The 23,112-nt window shown below is 38.1% G+C and overlaps 1 long non-coding RNA gene across 1 annotated transcript in view; it reads left to right on the top strand.

Moving 5' to 3' along the window:
* Nucleotides 1-1,751: 1,751 nt before the first annotated feature.
* The window catches only part of LOC135973293 (uncharacterized), a 53,934-nt gene continuing 32,573 nt past the window's right edge, over nucleotides 1,752-23,112 (top strand). Inside the window, exon 1 of the long non-coding RNA XR_010590102.1 lies at nucleotides 1,752-1,875. This is a non-coding gene — a long non-coding RNA (uncharacterized LOC135973293). The remainder of the gene's footprint in view (nucleotides 1,876-23,112) is intronic.

The following is a 23,112-nucleotide window of genomic DNA, read 5'->3' as shown; positions in this document are numbered from 1 at the left end:
CTGCCATGACATCATCACAGAGAAGAGTCTGAGGAGGCACTGCTGTACTCCTTCAGTATTGTACTGGGGTAAGTAACACTGTTTCTTTTTAAAGGGTAGTTGTTTAAGTAAATCCATTTATTCATGTCTTAGTATCAGTGATTTCACAGCAGATTTTGGAAGCATTCACAATCTATTGCTAAGTTTAAGCACACTTCAGCCAACTTTTCACTGATCTGCCACACAGCATCCACCCATCCATCTCCTTGCTGGTCATCACCTACAATGATGATCCTCCATGATTCCTTCTATAATAAATTTATCAGGGTTTTTTCCATTGCAAAGCTAAATTTAATATGTATGTTTTTGACTGCTAATTGCTATCGTGTATCTGTTTGTTGTTTTACAAAGTGGGGGCTGTGGCTTTCTATTTACCTTTTTTATTAAGCAGGAAATTACATATATTTCCTAACTTCCCGAGTTTTCTGTTTATACAATTTTATATAATCATTTAGAAGCTGCAGTAAAGCTGAAGTTGCATTAAAAAGAACAAAAACAAACATGTTTTGTTTGAATACAGTTTAATTTAATTATTTTACTTTTAATATGTTGGGTAACGTAGTGAAATATGGAGCTTCTCAAAGATAACGACAAAAATACACACTGAAGACGTGTAAGTGCTTCATTATTTCAATATCTCATGATTTTTATTTCTATTGGCAAACTAAGGAAAATCATAAACAACAATCTTCATTTGTTAAAGTTGCTCTCATCAATGAACTAAACAATTGAAAAATTTGGAAACACAAAGTTAAGGATTAAAAGGAATTAACAGGTTACAAAAAATCAAACGCCCTTCAATTGGGATATGGCAGAATTAACAGTGCACATGCAATCTTGATTCATCCCCCTTGTGCATATGCATATGCATTTTGATAGTCTTTGGGTACATGCAGAAGTGACTACTTGGGAAAAGTCTGTTGTAAATGGTTGACTTGGACTTTACATGGAAGCAAGAGTTCACAGTGAAATTTAGTGCTGTCTTTAGATTTTGCCAGTTTGTAAAATCCTCCTAAACTTCTTTATGCCAGCCAGGGAACTCTGAAGCACAGCACAGCTCCATCTCTGCCATCAAACACGCATCTCTACACTAGGGGAGATTCCTTCGTGCCATGTGAATCCTTGGTTGCCTGGTTTATGGTCCATTTAAACTGCTCTAAAACTGTAAACGAGCCATAACATGGACCAGGATATTTACCTTTTATTTTTTTCTACCTCTGGGTCTCAGATTTTGATAAAAGAAGCAAAGCAGACAGAATTGTTTTTTAATGTTTCAAGCATGTTTGATGATACTGTTATGAACTAGCGAATGCACATTATTTGAACTCTAGAGGCTTTGCTATATTTTTATATCCACCTCATTGCATGCTAATTGCATGCTTGGAACAATGCGAAAGCCCTTGCTCGGCCAAAATGATATCTGAGTCCCTTTGGATGCATTAACCAAAGTTTGTTCATTGGATATTGAAATATGAATCCTTCCGGGGGCTGTAATAACATTGATCAACTTATAACTTACCAACATAATACGAAAAAAAAAAAAAAAGCACCTGCTATAGGAAATGATTGAGTTAATTTTCCTCAGACAAAAAAGTTGCAGCCTAAGACTAATTGCTTGCACCTGTTCAACTCCAGCTAGAAACTTGAACACTTAATTGGTTTCAATTAGAGCCCAAGACAGGTGCTTATAAAAATCCTACTGGAAAGTAACTCTTCCTTTTAGAAGGTGAGTTAGGAATCTCAAAGGCAATTTTCTTCCCCCACTGAAAGAAATCACCTTTACACAGACTCCCTCTGTATGTATGTCTCCCTACTGGAGTAGTATATCAAAATGAGGTGAGTTAAGATGTTGGGACATTAATTTTGCAGATGGTGTTGAAACTGAAATTCATGTGAGACTTTAACACTTCAGACTGATTTTTTTTCTCTTTATAGCCAGTTACCAGAAAAAGAATTAAATCAGTCTTCCAGAAACTGTTTTGTGTGAACAACAGTTAGGGTAATAACTATACATGGTTAGCCCTTTCTTCTCCCATTGCAATACTGTCATGCCCTACTTGTTTAGTTCTAATGTTGAATATTTCAGGGTCTGATATTTCAATCTCAATTGCACTAGGAGATGAGTGCCCATCACTTAGATAAATCAAGTTACTAATATTAGAAGTGAGGGGGTAGTAACAGATTCCTGTGGGTATACCAGATGGCTTTTTGTACAGACAACACATAAAGTATATAAAAATTAAATAGGGTTTATATTTGCTGACCCTCTTAATGTTGGCTAGCAGCTAGAGTCATCATTCCTTTTGAATAGTGGCTGAGCAGAGAAATGAAGGTTTTTTTTTTTTTTTCATTTTAGACTATGTTGTACAAAGTGTGGGCAAGTTGCATGCTTTCCGTGGTGTGTTTGACCAAATATAATATTTATGGAGGTTCTACTCATAAAACTATGGCCTAAAAATAGTGTAATCTTTTATTGGTGGATCACATAACTATTCTGTTAACATAGGCTGGAATCATGCCAGGTCTGATTCCAAGTAGTTCAAAAAGTACTAGTCTTTTTTTATCAGATACAGCAAATGTAGAACTCCCTGTCTAGTTTTAAAAGAAATGGTGGTAAAAGAAAAGGCTTGACTATAAAACCACATAGAGTAAGAGAAATGCTGTAGAAAAGCACTGAAGAGGGATTTTTTTTAAGTGGGGGCACTAGAAAGAAGAGTTTTTTATTTAAAACAAAATAACATGTTGATTAGTCTGTTAACGCTTTTGATTATTTATATTCAGCTCAAATCTGAAACTTTGTACTCAGGTGAATGAAAGATAAGCTAATAGAACAAATTAAGGAACACTAAAGTAGAACAGGTTTATAACTTTGAGATTTTTTGCGGCCTGATCTTAGAAACTCTTCTTACTGAATGCAAGTCACATTGAGCTTAGCATAGGAAGTGTTTGAATGGCTGGCCTGCTGGTTTATTAAAATCCTAGAATAACAAGATATGAGCTAAATTCTTCAAATTTGGGTGCCTAAATAAAGGAGGTCTGACTTATTCGCTAATAATCTGTGGTTCATATTGCCTACAGTGATTGGTGGGCCAGGCATCTTTGACATGAAAAAAGGACTCGTAGGGCAATACTCACAATAAATATTTAGCACTGTCACTCATTTATGACAGTTTCTGCTATTGGTACCCTCTGTGGCTCAGTCATGGAGCTTCTCTCAGCCTTCTTATTTCTGCAGTTGCAGAGGCTAATTACGATTCTTTAGAAAACAATAGCATGCACCCATATTTGGTTCCAATACTGCCTTAAGTTACTGCTTTTCTTCAAGGAGTTAGAAATTACTGATGGTAAGTACTAGCTCAAATAGGAGGTAACAGTAAGTTTGCCAAAGAGTCTTGAAAGCTGAAAGTCCAAAATAAACTTTAAGCAAGTCAGTGATGTAAGCCAATATTGTTATAGAGGAGTATATGTAATCATGGGGCAATCAACATGAAACATTCTTCCCCTTCCAAAAAATCCCTATAATTTTTCTCCAATCTTCAAGGCTTAAGTATGGGGAAAATAATATAATATAATTAAGAATCATATGTGATAGCTAATCTTGCCAGATCCCAGTGATTATCCAATACTTTTATATTGTGGACTTTAAGGGGAGGGGTGGGGGGCGGAAGATTATTTTATAAACAACCTCCCTTCCTAACCAATACCGTTCCTTCAGCTGCTATAGTGCTTGGTTATATTCTCCTTACCAATAAACTCGCTCTAATTTGATGTGCATAGCTATTTCAGTGTGCTTATCTGTGCTCTTTCCTCTTCTCGGGTGTAGAAGTGTACATTACTTGCTATTACTTCTGCATCTTATGTTAACACACGGCCTAGCAGTCAAGGACAGGTTCCTGTTCCAAAGGCTGGCTACAAGATATGCTGTTAGTGGAGCTTCATAGACTTCAAAGGGGCTGCACAACACTCTGCCTGTATGGAGTAATTTATAGGTCTTAAGGTCCTCTGTCCTTCTCATTGAGGTTGAGGAGAGTTTTGCCTTTGACTTGAATAAAACAGGATCTAATCTGACAAAGAACAACAAAGTATGATAGATAAGAGGGGGTGATGTCAAGGGAAAGACTTAGAGAGAAGGTAATTGGATTGCATTGGTTACATAAATATTTTCTTGTTTCTTCCTTCTCCCTCTAATTTATCACTAAAAAATTGGACCTTCATCCTGCAGCTGACCCCACACTTAACCCTCAAAGAGGATGAGGCTTCATGTGGGCACAGGAGCCTACTTGTGTTAATTGCAGTGTTGCAATATGTATCACTATTTGTAATACATATTGCCAGGCTGGTTTTGTTAAATGATTAAATAAGATGCATTTCCCTGGAGGTCAGGCAATGGCTTAGGAATGATCTTAGATTGTTGCAACTCAAAAGATGCATTAAAATCATATAAGATGGTAAATCCCCAAGCGATGGTAGTTTAGCACATGAATTTTAGTATTCTTTGAGACTTTTTTGCTGGAGAAAATTATTCTTGTTTATGAAGGGCTCCATTTGTACCAATGAGAGGTGGGTTCCTTATATTGATTTCTGGGTAAAAACAAAAAAGAGAAAAGATTTGATGAATTGTCATCCTTTTAGTCTTTAATTTGGATTTCATAAATTTGTTTAAAGCTTTGGGTTTCCTAGGAAGTTGAAGAATCACAAACTGTAAGAGCTCTTGACGTGGAAAATGAATGATGATCTTTTGTCTTATTTCTGGAATGTACTTGATTTGAGTTTTAAAATGTGTATTAGGCATGGGCAAATGGTTTGAAGTTAAGTTTTACAAAATTTGTCTTGATTGTATAAAACTACTTTGCTATAATAATTGCATTTCTGTGTGGAAAATCTTTAGGCCCAGATCCTACAAACAACTTGTGAGTAACTTCATGCATGAGAAGTCCCATTGATTTCACAGTTGGGGGCTCATTTATTATTGGGCTACTTCTAAATATCTTGTCAGATGAGAAGTTACCAGTCAAATTCTGTGTAGACTTTATAATCCATGGAAATTGACATAATTCAGTGTGATCATTAGCTGTCAGTCAAAAGCACATTTGGTAGGGAGAGCGGGGGAAAGGGATGACATGAAAGCTGAGGTATAAAGTTATGCGATTACACTTTTGCATCAATCCACTCTGATGTTTTACTGGGGAACTAGTATTAAACCCACAAAAGTTAACTGAACAAGTTGGTGGCTGGACTTTCTCTGTCATGTCTACAAAGTATAGGGGCAATTCTGTAAACTGTTTCATGTAGGTGGAGCCCTACACTGACATGAAATCTCATTGACTTCACTACATTTCCATGCAGGAAAAAAGGTCAACATTTACGGGGCTGAAACATTGGCTTTTTGAGGCATTGGACTGTCTTCAGTCTGTCTTGTACTGTGCATTGTATAATGTAATTTAAATCTACTGAATAATCTATTAAGTGATGTGCTTTCCCTGAAGTCAAGGCATATTGCCAAATCTTCTAGGCAATTAGAAGGAAATGGGATGAAAACTGTTATGAGAAAAGTCACCCATGGATATGAGATTTGGAGGATATCCTCCATTGATTGTGAACAGTTTATACCAAGCTGGAAATATGACTAGAAAGCTTACTAGGGCAGACTTTTGAGATTTTTAAAACTTTCTGTTTCCAGCTAAAAGTATTGGAAGAACAACGTTCTCTAATGAAGAACTCTGTGTGACTCAAAAGCTGGTCTCTCACCAACAGAAGTGGGCCCAATAAATTATATTACCTCACACACCTTGTCTCTCTGATAGTACACCAGCAGTTTTGTTTCCAGTATTTTTCCAGGACATAAATTGTAACTAGAGATGCTTATGGAAAAAAAGTTTTAGAATTTTCAGAAGTGTTTGGCTTGCTTCAGAAAGTGGTCAGTTTTCATGATACATGATCCTGGGTTTTTTGACAAACCAACTCATCCGCTCCAATGTGCCTTATATCACATTTGTCCTCTTATTTAAACTTATTAATCTGAAGTATTAGAAGCTTTGTGGAACTGACTAGCAGTCTATTTTCAAAATCCCTAAATATACTATGTTTGTAGCCAGCTAAGGCAGATAAATATTACATATTCACATGATATAAAAATCTGGTCAAGCTTAGACTATTGTTTGAAATAGTTGAAAGTAACATTCAAGATCCCGTTTTCCAGGAGGACAAAAATACAATCTAGCTAAAGACATGTTCTGCAACTGGTTAGACCTTAACTAGAAACCTGAACAAATAATTGTCTCCAATGAGTATCCTTCAGAAATCTTTGATATTTCTGCTGAATAGGAGCAGTAATCAGTCAGTAAAATGAAGATATTGTAATAAATGTCCAATAAATACATTTTATTTATTTTTTAACTAAAGCTTTTGCCACTACATTTCATAAATTCAGTTCGTGTTTCCTGAAAAAAAAAAAAATTCTGTCCAGATTCCTGTTAGGAATATTGTTAAACAGAATCTTAAGTGAACTTTCACATTTTATCATACAAGAAAGAAAGATCTGTGATTTTTACACTTTGCAGCAAGTTGAAAAGGTTTTCCTAGGCAGAGCTATGTCAAACTTCAATATTGAAATGCAAAGCTGGAGACTTAGCTGGGCCTGGCCTGATTCAGCTCCACAGAAAAGCCTTTGAACCGGGGATGGTTGTTGCAGATGGAAGCAAGACAATATGTGACTGTTTTTCCTAAATTTCACTTGGCACTTTTGGATTTGTTTCAGTGCAAATTCATGTCATGATAGAGGACTGTAACAGGATCAAATAAGGGAGACTCAAAGATACTTTTGAATAATATTAATAAAAACTGAATGCTAGACTGAGAGTTAGAATAAGAACCCCTTACTTAGGCTACTCTGATCTTGTCTGAATATTCAGAGGTAAAAAGGGCTACTTACCTTCTTGCTCACTCAGTGGAGCTGGTGTGGGGACTTATTTCAACTTCTAATCCTCTACTCTTACTGGTCTGAGTAGCTGAGCCAGCACAGTGAGGTAGGTAGTAATTCTCAACTGAATTAGACTCTCAGTACATTAATCACCCCAGGAGAGAGGAGGAAGCAAGGGCAGAATTTTGCTTGGGGAGGGTGGGTGGGTGTCTGAGCAGCAATGTTTCATGAGGCTACGCCTGAGCTGGTACAACCAGCCAGTGGTTACACACTCACTACCCAGTGCTTAGGGCTCTGCCTAGTGTCAAGAACTAGCTCTGAGGTCTGCAATAAACTGCTGCTAGATGCAATCGATTTCTGAAAAGGAGGATAGTTTATTCAGATGCCATAATATATGTATTCTTCTTATAGACATTGATTGAAACTTTAAGAATTTTCTAATTTTTACAATCAAATTGTTTAATGAAGATTATATTTGTACAGACAACCAGAAAATGTACCATTTATTACATTGTATATGTTTTGAGCAACGTTAGAGGGGGGAGAAAAAAAGACGAAACACTTGTTGGAATTTGCTGACTTGTTGAAATCCAAATGTTCTGAGGAGCTGGTTTGATTTCTAAGAAGTTCTGGTGAAACCTAGGCAGGCTTACAGGCAATGTGGCTCCAGGGCAGCTCCACAGGCAGACTCTCTCTGAGCTGGGGCTCCATTTCCTTTCACAAAGAATTTTGGGGTTTTGTTCCAAATTGAAACACAACTAACTTTTGAAAGAACACTATCCAAATGAAAACTCTAATTTCTTGTTTTGACAGATGAAATTCCATTAAGGACTATACTATTATATAAGACTGAAATATGCACCAAAATGTAACCAGGATGTAGCCTTATTTTCACGAACGATATAAAGGTGGATGATATCCATGGTGATCCTGCTAGCATGACAAAATGGATGGGTTATGTGATAGGTGACTTGTTAACAGATTAAATAGGTATTTGTATGGTGACCGTGAAATGATTTGAATATTCTAGATATTAACTAGTTTAGAGTATTATAATTTAAGAATCAGAGTTGAGACATGACTGAGAGACTTTAGCAGCTATCTGGGTCAATTAACAAAGAAGATGACTCTCAAACTTTTGAATTAATATTTGAGAAAGTTACTGCAATTCATATGAAACTTCTGTTCTAATTTTGCTTTTGAAGATTTAGATCTCATTGATCTAAGGAGAAATAGAGACTCAGGACTATACAAAAGTTCTCTTTCTTGCTCAGTGCAGAGGCCAAATGAATATTCCTCATGATGACTAGATTCTAGATCACTCATTTTTAGTAGTGCTTTACTCCTTAAGTGAACCAATTGATTTCAATGGAACCACTGGTGAAGCCCCTTACTTAGGCTAAGTAGCATAGCAAAATCTAGCCCATAGTGATGCAGCTGCAACTAGATGGTGCAGAAAAATGGAAGAGTGTATTTCAGTGATTTGATTATTATTTTTTAATTTTAACTTGTGAATTTTGATTAAGAGGTTGTGTCCTTATAGATGATTCAGTTGATTTCCTGAATTTAGAGGATGACTTAAACACCCCAGAGTTAGTGTAGAACAGGGGTCGGCAACGTTGGCACGCGGCTCGCAGGGTAAGCACCCTGGCAGGCCGGGCCAGTTTTATTTACCTGCTGAGGCGGCAGGTTCGGCCGATCGCTGCCCCCATTGGCCGCGGTTCACCATCCCGGGACAATGGGGGCGGCGAGAAGCGGCGCGGGCGAGCGATGTGCTGGCCGCGGCTTCTCGCCACCCCCATTGGCCTGGGACGGCGAACCGCGGCCAGTGGGGGCCGTGATCGGCCGAACCTGCCGTGTCAGCAGGTAAATAAAACTGGCACGGCCCGCTAGGGTGCTTACACTGGCGAGCCGTGTGCCAACGTTGCCGACCCCTCGTGTAGAAGAAGAGGAAGCCCTCTGAAAAGTCACACCCGAACTGGGCACCCACAATCAGTTGCCATTCTCAAATTTTGGCTTGTAACAATTACTCTCTGCAAACTGAAGTAGATATGTAACTTTCAAAGGAAATGAAAGTTAAATGTGCTTCTGACATAGTCTAAGTAGACATACAATTGATAAGAAATGTTCTTTTCCGTTCTGGGATCATTTCAGAATCGGCTTGAGGTGAGGATTTTTTTCTTTTTTTTTTTTTTTTTGTCTTTCCTCACAAACAGTCTGTCACTGATTTTCTTCAGAGCTTTTGGAGCTGATTGTCCTTTTGTTAGGGAACAAGGGAAAACAAAAATGATTATATATTCTGCTTTTTGGTTATCTTTAATTGTTATTATAGCTTTATACTCTTTCTAGAACTTTGAACAATATGGAAGCCTTCCTTTAAGATACTGGGGTCTCAGTGAGTACTTTCAAAATCTTGATAAGGCTCTATAAACACTTGGTGAAACTTCTTACCTCTTAAATTTTTATATTTAGGCCTTAGCTAAATGGGGGAGTTGAGCACCTGGTGTAGCTACACCAGTGCAGATCCTCAATGTAGACATGTTTACTCCACTTACTCCAAGTACTCCCATTAAGGTCAATGAGACAATTTGAGGATTAAGGTGCTATCAAGCATAATTAAGGTTGTCAAAATCTGGCCCTTAATTCTGGAGAATTTTATTATAAGGACAGAGTACAGCTTAGGAAAGATTTACAATGGGAAAAACTAAAACAGCAAGTATAGTAAATACAGATATGTCATCAGTGATCTGTATGGCACACTAGTTATTTTTATTTGAACTACAAACCATTCCTCAGTTCTGATAAAATTCCGTCAGGTAAGATATATTTGCAGACTCATGCAAAGGCTTTACCCAAAACATAGCTTGTCTGACTAAAACTTTTGATTCCAACAAAGTAGGTATAATAGGTTGTCTTAAACAGCCTTCTCTAACTTCTCTTCTTATGGAACTTTTTATTATAAAGCTATAAAATATCCAGATTCAACAAGCATATCCTCTAAGTATGCAACCATACAAAATTGCAGCAGTTTCTTTGCAGAACACTCCACCAGAGGACACTGAAGAGCAAAGAATCAGTAATTAGAATCACTCTGTGACTCAGTGTAATAAATGTGTAGCTAGCCTCGGGTGCTTCCATTCCCCTATCTACATGGTTCACCCAATTGAGACTACATATTTTGATATGGCTTGTTTTTCCCCTTATTACTATTTGGTTTATGTAAAAGTATAATCTCTGCATTTATTAATTAATATTTATTAATATAGAATTTATTATTCTCTGCAGAAGAGAATAATAGCATCCTGTTCTGGGAAACACACTTGAAGAGTAACTCATTTTTGCAGCGTTATTACACAAAACCCAAGCACTTCCTGATTATTTTTAACCTAGAAATTGGATAACATCAATCAAAATGTATTACTAAAGCTTTACTGCTACCATCTATAATGAAGACCTACATTGTTCCATATAACTTGTTTTTTAAAACAGCATTTACTAAACACGATATCTGCCTTTATCAAGTACAATGTATGTTTGTGTGTTGGTACACGTGCACAGCAATGAAGTAGGCCTGGGTATCATGTTAGCAATGAACCCTGAGACAAAACAAATCATATAGTATGAAGTGAGTGATAACAGACGCTTTCATGAGATTTTCTCCAGTTGATAGGTGGTGTTATCGTTGTTAAACATGGAATGGGTTGATCTTGATAGTAGTTCTAGTAACTTCAACAAGGATAAAATGTTAGACAACGGATATAGTGAGGCATGTCTCAGCTTCTCACACTCTTCAGGTGGGCTAATGTAATCAGCAGCAACTTCAGTAGTGCATTTTCTTCCTCTGATTCCTTGCTCAATGCAGTTCGCCATCTCTTTGATTATGGAGAGCTCTCTGCTGAGAGACACCAATTCGTTTAAGAAATTAGCAAATTATGTTTAGTGGCAGTCGGTTGCAGTAGGACAAACTTCAACCACCCAATACTTTAAAATTTAAGGGGAGACTTTGGGGTTCCTTTCCACCTTCAGATTTCTTACAATGCTATCAATAACACACTCCATAAGGTTTTCATTGCATCTTCAGCAGATATCCAAAACCAATACTTTTCCCCAACTGCCTCAAACTTGCTCTCTAGTACAAAATGTTAACATTGACTTCAACAGTGTCAAGGAAGAATGACTTCCAGAATGCATGGATTGTGATGGTCAGATGTGTTGAACTGTTGATATAAAGATATGTGAGGTCACTGTTAAGGCTTTGCATTTGAGTGCAAGTGTGATGCACTCTTGATGGGTTATTCTAAAGAAGCCATGCTCCTAAGTGCTCTATGGGTGAGGTGGGTCACAACTGGAGCTGGTCTGGAATCTTCCACCAGAATGACTTTTCTGATGGAAAATTGCAATTTGCAATTTTTGCAAAATTGAAATTTGTCCACTGGGAAAATTGTAATGACTGCTCCCTGGTTGCCTGTCTGGAAGGATCTCTTGTCAAGAGCCTTTTAGACAGCCAGCTGGCAAACTGAAAAAATCCATATTAGTTCTCCAGGAGTGGAATTTTTCAGAATATGTCCCATGAAAAATTACCAAGGTTTTTACTATTCATTGCAAAAACTGATGATCCCTTCCTCCCCATCACCCCCCAAAAATCAATTTTCCATATGATGGAAATTCCATTTTCCCATCAGCTCTAGTCACAGTGCTGTAGGGAGTACAGCATAAATGAATACTTGCTGGGCCATGTACACTTCTATCCTCCAAAGTCCCTGCTGGCTTGAGCTGGAAACATTATCCTGGTGAGTGAAAGCTAGCCCTGGGCCCTGAAAGAATTTTAGGGCCTGACCAACCTATGGAAAATAGAAAATAGCTTCAAGTCTGAAATCTTAAGTACTGTAATACTAATGTAACTCCAGACCCTGCATTAACATTATGTACAAGTGTCCTGATATAAGACCAAAAAGCTAATTAGTGAGCAAATATAAATATACACTCTCTTAATCGTTGGAGAATTGTAGCAGTAAATATTTATTATGCGATGTTACTGTATTTTTACTGCTTGTGTTTAAACTACAGTTTAGGGGTGAAAATGTCCCCCAGTTCTATTACAGACCCTAATACAAGTAAATATTGATTTAAATTTTGTCTCTCTATTCTCTGAGACTCGAGCAATCAGCTGCTTAGAACAGCGTTGAGCTTGTTTGTTTTTAATTTTCTGCGAAGCTGCTGGTTTTAAATGGTGCTTATTTGACATCTCTCCAGACTGATGTCCTCCTGTTTACCAAATAAGTACAGCACAACTTTTATTGCTGCTGCCTACCTTTCAGTGTACCTTATCTGATATTGCAGTGTCCATCCAGTTAGTTATTTTTCTCTCAGCTGGATCTGCCAACCTGTGTACCAGTTGTGGTAGCATTTGTAACTTAAGCAACATGCTAATAACACTTGGGTCTGCATTTCATTTTCTCTCAATACTGTAATGTCTGCTTTTCCATTCCCTGAGAGGGCTAAACAGGTGACTAGGACCCAACTGGCTTTACCTCAGGCCAGATAATATTATAGAAGAATACACCAACAAAAATGTGTGTGATTTGTCTTCTGTTGGGAGTGCATATCCAGCTTTTTCCATTATGATTCACCGTCTGTAATGGGGTCTACAAACCCTATTGTGAGCTTAGGCAGGAGGGGAGGGGATCCTCTCCTGTCTGCCGTCAAGCAGCTTGACCTCACCCACATGCAGCTACCAGAGCTGCCAAACATGGAAGCAGGCACTCACAGCTGTGTCCAATAGACAAGACCTATTATAAAGGAGAGAGTACAGAGAAGGAAGAGGAGGCAGAAGGGCCTAGAACAGCAAAGGGACGCACCCCTGCACCAGGTTACCTCCCCAAGCACAGCTAAGAGACAGAGGCATGCTTCTGGACTGAAAGGTCAGAGTAAAGAACCCCTCTCATGGGAAAAAACTAAAGGGATCCCAGCAAGGACTGCAGCAACCCTCCAAAGGACCAAACCAGGAGTCAGTGACACCGTCTTAGAATCATATTAGTTGTGTTGCTGTTCTTGGACTGTTACTAAAGTCAGAGCTGTGTCTCTTTACTGGTATGGTTGACCCAGAGGCTAAAAAGTATCTTTCTCTGCTCTAGACCTTGCCATTGTGATCATGCCTTGGTAACTTCAAGACCATGTTGCTATGGTGCTTGAAAAAGCACTTGAAAACTTAGGCTAATGCATTCTATTCTAGTTGATCGCTTGAGTGGAATGAACTACCGCTATTTATCATCTTTTTGTTCTGTGTTTGTACAGTGGTAGCCCAGTGGGGTCCTGGTCCATAACTGGAGTTCTCAAGTGCTACCACAATACACCTAACTCATTAATAATAATCCTGACTACCTTGCTGTTCCTAACTAAAACTGGAGGTATTGGTTATGCTCTATAAAGAAGAGTTCTCTATCACTGTCCCATCACAGGAATCCTATTTTTCTAATAGTTTCTGATATCCGTTCTGGAATTAAACTCCCCTCATCAGCAGCCTGCTGTCTTTGCTATAATCCAGTTCCTTTAACTCTGATCTCTCCAGCACTGTTCTACAGCCTGAGTTTGAGCCTCATGAGGACACCATAATACTAATTTGTTTGGTCAAGCTTCAGTGAGCTTTGTTTAATATTGGGCAGTTCTTGTTATGGAGAAGGGATTCAGTTGTTCGGTCTGCTAAGCAGAAAGCCTTATTTTTGTTTGTTCGAACGATACACTGATGCCTTGCCTCAACAAGTCTATCTCGAAATGGGTATCAATATAAATAAACAAATGTGACTCCAGCTCCTTGTGGACAGGTACTGAAATCAACATGCTACCACTTGTCAATTTCACTCTAGGGAGCATAAGGCTAAAATGGATAATGGATGGTAATAAAGATGGAAGATGGCAGTTAAGAACATGTACAGTACAATGCTGGGAAAGTACCCTTTTCTCATCACCAAAATATACACGGTGGAAAACTGAACACCTACTAAAATCAGGATGAATTTTTTTTAAAAAGAAACATCTCTATTTTTTAAAAAAAAGTCTAGCAGTATCCACTGAGCTACAGTTAAAAGAAAGGAAATTATTTTTTTCCAGCTATGTGAGAACAAATGTAATTAGAGATGTCAATAAATGCAGACGCAATGTGAAAAGGTAGGGAGTAGAGAAGGAACCTGTCATTGCTTTGACTCTGATTCAATAAAGTATTAATCAGTGTTCTAATCACTAACAGTACATCATGTAACACTTTATTCCAAATGCAGACAATTACGATCACTTAAGTTCTATCTGAAATAAAATATTTCTGTTTATGTTGTATGACAGCACAGTTGCTGTTGTAAAATTGAAGGTTAAGAGTCGAATATGTAATGCTGTAAAACTAAACACTATACATTGCAAATCCCTTTAGTCAGACTTCAGGGACACTGGAAACCTTCCAATAAACAGCCTTTTGCTGAGCAGGGAGAGTTAGCCAGGCTCCCAGCTGTGATGTGCTTAGTGTTCTCCCTTCCTGAGTGTGGAGGAATCTCAGGGCATCTGTAAAATCCCATAAGACAAAACTGAACTTGTTTTTATTTGCTAAGCTGAGTTAAATATGGATGTATTGTACTTCAAAATGTGACGTTTGGGGATTTTTGATGGGCAAACTGGCAGGTGGTGAAGAGGAGGTGCCTAATCTGTCCTGTCCTTCTTTGCGATAACCTCATTCTTCCTCTTACAATCTGACCTATGAAAAGAGAATTTAACTTCTCACCATGCAGTTTCTACCCCAAACCCCACCCAACTCAAGCTCTGTTCTCCGTCTCACACAAATTAAGCTCCTCCCATGCTTTCCTTGCTCTGCTCCTTCAGGCGAGTTCACTTATATCACCCAAAGTGATTGCTTTCTGTTTAAATTATCAGAGCGGGAATAATGCCATGAGAATTGGGTGAGAGGTCATTCACCACAAGTGAGTAGTTGAAGATAGTCAAAGAAAATGCCTCATAGGCTGAAATATATTCGTGCAACAATTATGAAATATAGATATAATAAAAATCAATCTGGTCAGACAACTTGCAAATGGAACAAAATGCAAAATCAATCAGGTGATTTGTTTGATATGAATATACCTCCTAGCTCTGGTTGTTGCTACATACAATGGACACTTAGACTTCGCCATGACAACATGGAATTCCTATCCTCCTGCTCTAAATATACATGCCCTTATTGCCTCACCCTTTCTGCTGCTTGCAGTGCAGGGTCTAGTATAGAGATGAACAGTTTCAATTCTATCCAGCAGAGGTAGCCAATTTGTTAAAATGTTAATCATTTTGAAAACTAACTAAATCATACTGAAGTTGAAGATAATTATACTTTGGTTTAATAGGAGGTGGATTGGGTTCACGGGAGGACACAAGTCAAGTGTTTCAATGAGTTGAAAAGCAGTGTGTAGCCCAGATAAAGAAAATGGAAGGAAGTGCTAAGAGTGGAATGACCCTTTCAGGTACTCCTAGACAAATGTTCAGAGCACATGTAATAAGCAGGATTAATTTGAGGTAATGCTGAAAAAAGAATAATATTTTTCAAAGCAATTATAGAAACATGGTGAAATTTGCATGAGTGGAATATCAGCATTGTTGTACATAATAGGGCACAGAAGGGGAAATGGTAAGTGGGACATTCCTAGTATATAAGTTAGAATGAAAACACCAAGAAGTGACATGCATGTTGTGTGGAGTATCATATGGTTATAAGTATGTGTGAGGTGGCTTCTTTAATAATAATAATAATAATAATAATAAAAAAAAGCCAATAGTTAACTCTGCATTCAACATAGAGTATTGTGTGCTTCACAGAGCAGAGTTGCAGCTTTGAGCAGGTTGTGGCTACTGTGGTGTTCATTGGATGTAAGGTAAGAATTTTTTAAAAAGTAGTTAAGTACAAGCTCCGTACAGGTAGAAATTCTACTTACTTCAATAAGATGCTATTGATTAGAATACTAAGGCAATAAGGGTAAGTGGGAAGAATTGACAATTGGAATTCCATATAAATTCCACATGGAAAGTAAAGATGGTAGAAGACCGAAAATAAAGATGGTATGGACACATGGCTCCAGATCTTCAGCTGGTGTAAGCAGCAGCATGGAGGTACATCTTTTTACACTAACTGGATCTGGAACTCAAGAGATTCTAACAACCCAGTTAACTGATGGAAGGACTGTATGTGTATAATAGCAAATAATCTGGTTCATGTTTACTGTTCCTGTAATTTCATGTTTCTACTAGTTACCAGCAGAGGTCAGGATCCTCAGTGGCTAACTGATCTCATATATGGGGTTGGGAAGAAATTTTTCCTTGGGTCAGATCAGCAGTGACCTTGGGGGTCTTTTGCTTTCCTCTGCAGCATACGGTGCTGGCAACTTGCTGGCAACATCTGGTATGTCTCACATAATCAATTCCCTGCCTTTCCAGGGGACTTGGGCTTTGGTGTACCTTGGTTCCTCCTGTTTTTTTGCTTGTGATGCACAATAGTTTAATCTCTTGAGGGCTGTAATAGTTTGGTAGTTGTACTTAGCATGCATATGCTGGGTATTAGTGGCCTGTGATACAGGTGGTCAGGCTAGATGACGTCGTGGTCCCTTCTGGGCTTAAACTCTGACTCTAAAACCATAGTTCAAAGCCTCTTTTTAAACATGATCCACTCAGTGTGGTGAAGGAATGGGATTTGCATGGAGCAGATTGTCACCCCTTGCTTACATGGAGTAGTTCCTTATTACACCAGTGGCCCCATAGTACTATGAAGTGGGGTAAGTAGTAATTAGCATCAATAAGTGAATCTGAATCTAGCCCTGTGGGATTTGTTGCTAACTAATAACCTTTTGCCCTCTTGTTGTTTAAGTTTTTATACTGTTCCCAATTCTATCTGATGCATGTCATCTTGGGCGCTGATTCAAGAAAGCATTTGAGCATATGCTTACCTTTTTAAGAATGTGCTTAAGCACTGCCTTTAAAAATCGGAGCCAGAAACTGTAGTGTTGTCTGTGGAAAGTGCTTTGCATGTTTGGGGCACTATTGTAATACAAAAAGTAAATAGTAATTGGTGAGCAAGGAGATCAGGTTGTTGGCCAAGGTAGCAGACCTAATGATAATCGAAATCAGTCCTTCATTCTTGATGTACCTGATGCTGGTATCTCTCACTTTTCATTAAAGCAAATTAATTACAACAGAAATGCTAATCAGTGAGCCTAAAGTTTTATATTGAAGTACTATACATGTTTCATAGAAACTAGCCCCACATAATTTCACAGTCCATCCTCTGCAGTGTTGTGTTGTGCTCTAATTTTGAGTCGTTATCATACTTGTGAAAGGCTTATGTTTCCTGTTTCAGTGTTGGCAGTTTGAAAACTGTGTGTGTGCATAAATTAGGACTCTTTTTAAAACCCATACATCCGCTAATCATCATCCTTCCAAGGCTGTTAAATTTAGAAAGATGCTAAGGCAGTCACAAGAATTTGTATGGCTTTTGTCATAAAGCCAAATTTTTATGAAAATATTTTTGTGCAGTTTTTATGTATGGATGAAATGAGTCCTTTCACTTTGAACAAAGAGAATTCACTGCATCATGGCCCTTATCCTGCTCCCCTTAAAATCAATGAGCATTTTTCCATTGGGTGGAAGGATGGTGCCAGGTATAAGCTCTCTGTGCACAGATGCTGCTGTAAAAAGTCCTTGGGTGTGGGAAGGACGGTCTCTCACACACACACACACACACACACACACACACACACACACACACACACACACACACACACACACACTCAGTAAAAATCAACAAATAAAAAAAAATCATTTAGCGTTCTCTTGAGTTGGAGAAAGTAATCCTACCTTTCTTGTATCCCACTGTCCTCTTCTGAAGTGTTATGGGTGAATAGAGTGTCTTCATATTTCCATTACTCTAAGTATTCCATTGTTGAGGTTCTTTCAGGTTCTACAGCTGCTCACCTTTTTATGTATTTATATATTTCTGAGAACTTTAATGGGTTCAGTAGATTTTTTTTTTTCCAGGCCAAAGGGCCAAGTAAGATAATCTAGGCCATGAATTCTCAGCATGCAGGTTCTAGCAGGTCAAATCCAACCTCCATTCCCTATGGTTGAATGAGAGAGTAGGTTTGAAACTTCTCTCTGTTGCTTGCAACAACATGGGTCCACAGTATGGGAAATGTTCAGAACTAGTTGTCTAGCCTGACTTCCTACATAAGATAGGATACAATATAATTAAGGACCAAAGGTACTTCATGGATAAATGTTGTGAAGATTTTCACACCCAATGTTTAAATTGGTCTTGGTCACAAGATGTCACAGACTTGGCTAAAGCAAAAATGCCACCTTAAGTGAATTGGTTAAGGGGTATTACAAATGTATTTAAACAAGCTAACTAAGCCCTAAAGGTTTCCCACAAACTAAAGAAATTCATCTAATGGGCAATGCCAGCCCTGGCACTGTTCTGTATCTACTTCAAGCCCTGTTTATACTGCATATTATATTTTAGTACCTCTTTTAATTCCTTTAATAATCAGTGTATTTGCATGAAAACAGGATCTTTGCTGCTTAAGAGTTTGATGCCTGCTGCTTAATCCTGATTTGAAATCATAATCTCCTGTTTGAGCTATCACAATTGGTTACTTTGGAAGTAATTATGATGTCACAAAAAGAGCATTATGACTTTGGGTGGGAATTAAACAGCAGGAGCAGATGAGCTATTTGAAGCAAAGAACTATTTTTCATGTGAATGTTCATATTAAAGGATGGAGGCGAAATAGTGTGTGCATATCATATATGTCCCAAACAAAATACTTTGTAAAGTTTCAGATGGGGCAGCAGCTTTTGAAATTGAACTATTTTTAATAAGAAACATTTGTCAAAGGTCGTATGAGATTGAACAATAGCAACGATACTTTGCATGTATGTATTTATCCAAAGATGTCTAAAAATGTTGTATCTTAAGTAAGCCTCTCAATATAGAATATAATATGCAAATTTATTTTTAGACTACTTTAGCTGTTTACACTACATAGAGGGAAAGGGCCAGAGTGACGCATCATTCCGTTGCCAAATCATGATCCACTTGCTCTTCCATGAGTATTCACTGATTACAATAGCACAGCTCATTGTGCAGTTGTAAGATAATCACAGTCTGACCCTAAATGGTTTATCCAAGCCTGTACTGGGCAATGTCTACACAAAATAACTTACTAGGGAGGGGGAAAATGTCACTAGTTTATTTGCGCTAGTGTTGGGACTGGAGAGCTATAGTGTAGAGAAAGTTTGCATGACTAGCCCCCTTTTTAGCAAATGTTACTGAAAAACAAATCTAATTGAAATGGTGATTAAAAACATGTCCGCTTTTCTACCCTAGATTTCTCACTAGTTCAACTAGATCATTTCAGAATGGATAGTTAGCACCAAATGAAGAGTATATTTACTAGAAAAAATACAAATGTTGAGGAAAATGTGCCATAATACTATTTTTATCCTAAGTCTGGTATGTTCTACTCTCAGTATTAACATCACCTGAGTCTCTGTTCTTCCTGTTAACCCAAAGCCCTTGCCAGCAAGTGCTGATATTGGTGTAATATGTTCAGCTTTTTTTGTACTTTATTAAACTATATTGAATTGTGGAGATGCATGCTACAGTGTAGCAAACAAAACATTTCTATATCAATATTTACAAAGAGGTCTTAGCATCAGGTGTGTATGGTAATTTGTTAGGGCAAGAATAGAATTGGCCAAGGTTTCTGTAAGAATGTATTCTGTAAAGCTCAAGCTATATCTAAGTGACTTAAAAATTCATCTCTCTGGGAAATGTCATCTAAACTTCAGTGATGAATCTAGGACCCTCTAACATTAAGAGGTTAAACAAATCCGGCCCAAGGAGTATTTCCATTCAGCCCCACTTATTAATCAATAAGTACATTAGAATAACCGTTTAGTTGGAAATGGGGGTTTACCATTTCAAAGACTTTTACAGGTAAGTCTTCAAACAGTACAGCATGGAATTTAGAAAGACATGAATGGCTATAGTGGGCCTGCTCTATAGTCCATCAAGCCCAGTATCCTATCCTGATTAGGGGTCTGGAGCACATGACTTATGAGGAGAGGCTGAGGGAACTGGGATTGTTTAGTCTCCAGAAGAGAAGAATGAGGTGGGATTTGATAGCAGCCTTCAACTACCTGAAGGGGGGTTCCAAAGAGGATGGAGCTCGGCTGTTCTCAGTGGTGGCAGATGACAGAACAAGGAGCAATGGTCTTAAGTTGCAGTGCGGGAGGTCCAGGTTGGATATTAGGAAAAACTATTTCACTAGGAGGGTGGTGAAACACTGGAATGCGTTACCTAGGGAGGTGGTGGAATCTCCTCCCTTGGAGGTTTTTAAGGCCCGGCTTGACAAAGCCCTGGCTGGGATGATTTAGTTGGGAATTGGTCCTGCTTTGAGCAGGGGGTTGGACTAGATGACCTCTTGAGGTCCCTTCCAACCCTGATATTCTATGATGATTCTATGATCCTGTCCTCTGACAGTGGCCAGTGCCAGATGATTCAGAGAGAATGAACAGAACTAGGCAAGTGAGTGATCCATTCCTTGTTGTCCAGTACCAGCTTCTGGCAGTTAGAAGTTCAGGGACACCAAGTCCTGGAGTTGCATCCCTGACCATCAGTACTAATAGCCATTGATGGACTTATCCTCCGTGAACTCATTGATGCTTTTTTGAAGCCAGTTATATGTCTGGCCTTCACAGCATCCCCTGGCATTGAATTTCACAGGTTGACTGTATGTTGTGTGAAGAAGTAATTCTTTGTTTGTTTTAAATCTGTTGCCTAATAATTTCATTGACTGGCCCTGGTGTTATGTGAAGGAGTAAATAAAGCTTTCCTATTCTCTGTCTGTGCACCATTCATGGTAGACTTGCAACATATATCCTCCTTATTTGTCTTGTCTAAGATGAACACTCCCAATCTTTTTAATGCCTTCTGATATGGAAGCCAATCCATATCTGTAACTTTTGTTGCCCTTCTCCATACCTTTTCCAATTCTAATATATCTTTTTTTTTTATATGGTGGGACTAGAACTGCAATATTCAATTTGCAATGTGGGTGTACCATGGATTTTTATAGTGGCATTATATTTTCTGTCTCTTATTAATTATCCATTTCCTAATGGTTTCTATAATTCTGTTAGCTTTTTTGACTGCTGCTGCACATTGAGCAGATGTTTTCAGAGAGTTATCCATGATCAGTTCAATATCTTCCTTGAGTAGTAGCTAATTTAGATCCCATCATTTTGTATGTATTGTGAGAATTCTATTTATCAATGTACAATAATTGGCACTTATCAACCTTGGCTGTCATATCCTATTTTGTTGCCCAGTCACCCAGGTAATATCTAAAGTGCGTTGAGGTGTCCAGGAGGAAGGAGCTAGCTACCTTTCCCATCCAAAAGCACATAGAGCAGTTGGAAACAAGGAGGAGCCAGCACCATGTGAACTACTCTACATATATCCCACAAACAAGTGTTCTATAGGCCTGTGGTTCTCAACCAGGGCTATGTGTACTCCTGGGGGTACTCAGAGGTCTTCCAGTGGGTACATCAACTCTAGATATTTGCCTAATTTTACAATTGGCTACATAAAAAGCACTAGCGAAGTCAGTACAGATTAAAATTTAATAGACAATGATTTGTTTATACTGTTATGTCTACTATACACTGAAATGTAAATACAATATTTATATTCCAATTGATTTATTTTATAATTATATGGTAAAAATGAGAAAGTAAGCAATTTTTCAGTAATAGTGTACAGTGACACTTCTGTATTTTTTGTGTCTGATTTTGTAAGTTTTTAAGTGAGGTGAAACTTGGAGGTACACAAGACAAATCAGACTTTTGAAGGGGTAAAGTAGTCTGGGAAGGTTGAGTGCCACTGCTATAGGCCACCAATTTGAGAATCTCTGATCTGTAGATCTAGTGGCTAAGCTGCAGGAATAGAAGTCAGTAGCTCTGGGTTTTATTCTTCTATCTGCTTTTATTCTCATCTCTGTTACAGACTGTCTTCCAGCAAGTTTCTTAATTTCAGTGCTTCATCTATTGTAAAGAAGATATCTTTGAGGCCAAGAACTCAGTAATATCAGGACCAGACACTTACTTCAATAATGAGAATCTTCACAGTTACATAAAATATTTAAAAAAAACCCTAAGGGATATGCACACTTGTATTTATTGGGATAAAATAAACAATAACTGTCATTGACATGTTAGGTAATTGTACATTGTGGGGTTCCTTGAGTCTTTCTCCTAAACATGTGGTCCGTGGCTACTAGCCAGAGTAAGAGATTAGATAGAAGTCAAGAAGGGCAACAGGTGTGAACTGGTATGTCAATTATTCTGTGTCTAATACTTCACTAACACCTGTGATGTAGGTTATTAGCTTAATTAATATCTAAATTGCATTGAGGTGTCCAGGAGGAAGGAGTTAGCAAAATACACTATTATATCATGTTGTCTGACACAATCTGCCTTTATAGATAGTTTAACCTACACTGTTCATCTTTGGGAGACAAAGGGTTAAGGAGAGGATGTGATTGTCTTCCAAATTGTTGGGCTCTGGTAAGTAATCGACATTTTACAGTGAACAAATCTATTGATGTGCAGTTCTTGCAACTATTTGGTTGCTTGTGTTTGAAGTGTACTTGCTAATGGTACAAAAACATATTCCATTTGTTATGGATTTCTTTTGAAGTCCCACTGTATGTGTGTTTTCAACAACCAGGTCAATAAGATCAAAGGCTTTGTAAAGTTCTGTTGGGGAGGGAAAAAGTCAAGCTCTGGATCTTAGCCTGTTATCAGCAGGGAGTAGTTTATTGTTTGTTTAGAAGTATACTTCTCTCTTTGTTCCTTATGTGTGGAGTTTGATTTCACAAAAAACCTTCTTACTCCATCCTATTAAACATGTGACGCCACAGTGGAAAACAGAGAGAACATGCACTCTATTTCAGCAATAGTCAGATAACACTTGGCTATGTCTCCTGTTACATCAACTACAAGCAGCACCATTATATCAGTCCATGTAAAAGAGCATTTAGAGATGATGATGGGGTGGGGGAAGAACCTTG

The sequence above is a fragment of the Chrysemys picta genome, chromosome 8, assembly GCF_011386835.1.
Source record: "Chrysemys picta bellii isolate R12L10 chromosome 8, ASM1138683v2, whole genome shotgun sequence".
Taxonomy (NCBI): Eukaryota; Metazoa; Chordata; order Testudines; family Emydidae; genus Chrysemys; species Chrysemys picta.
The sequence above is the reverse complement of the archived record's forward strand: the minus strand, read 5'-3'. Positions and strand labels throughout refer to the sequence as shown.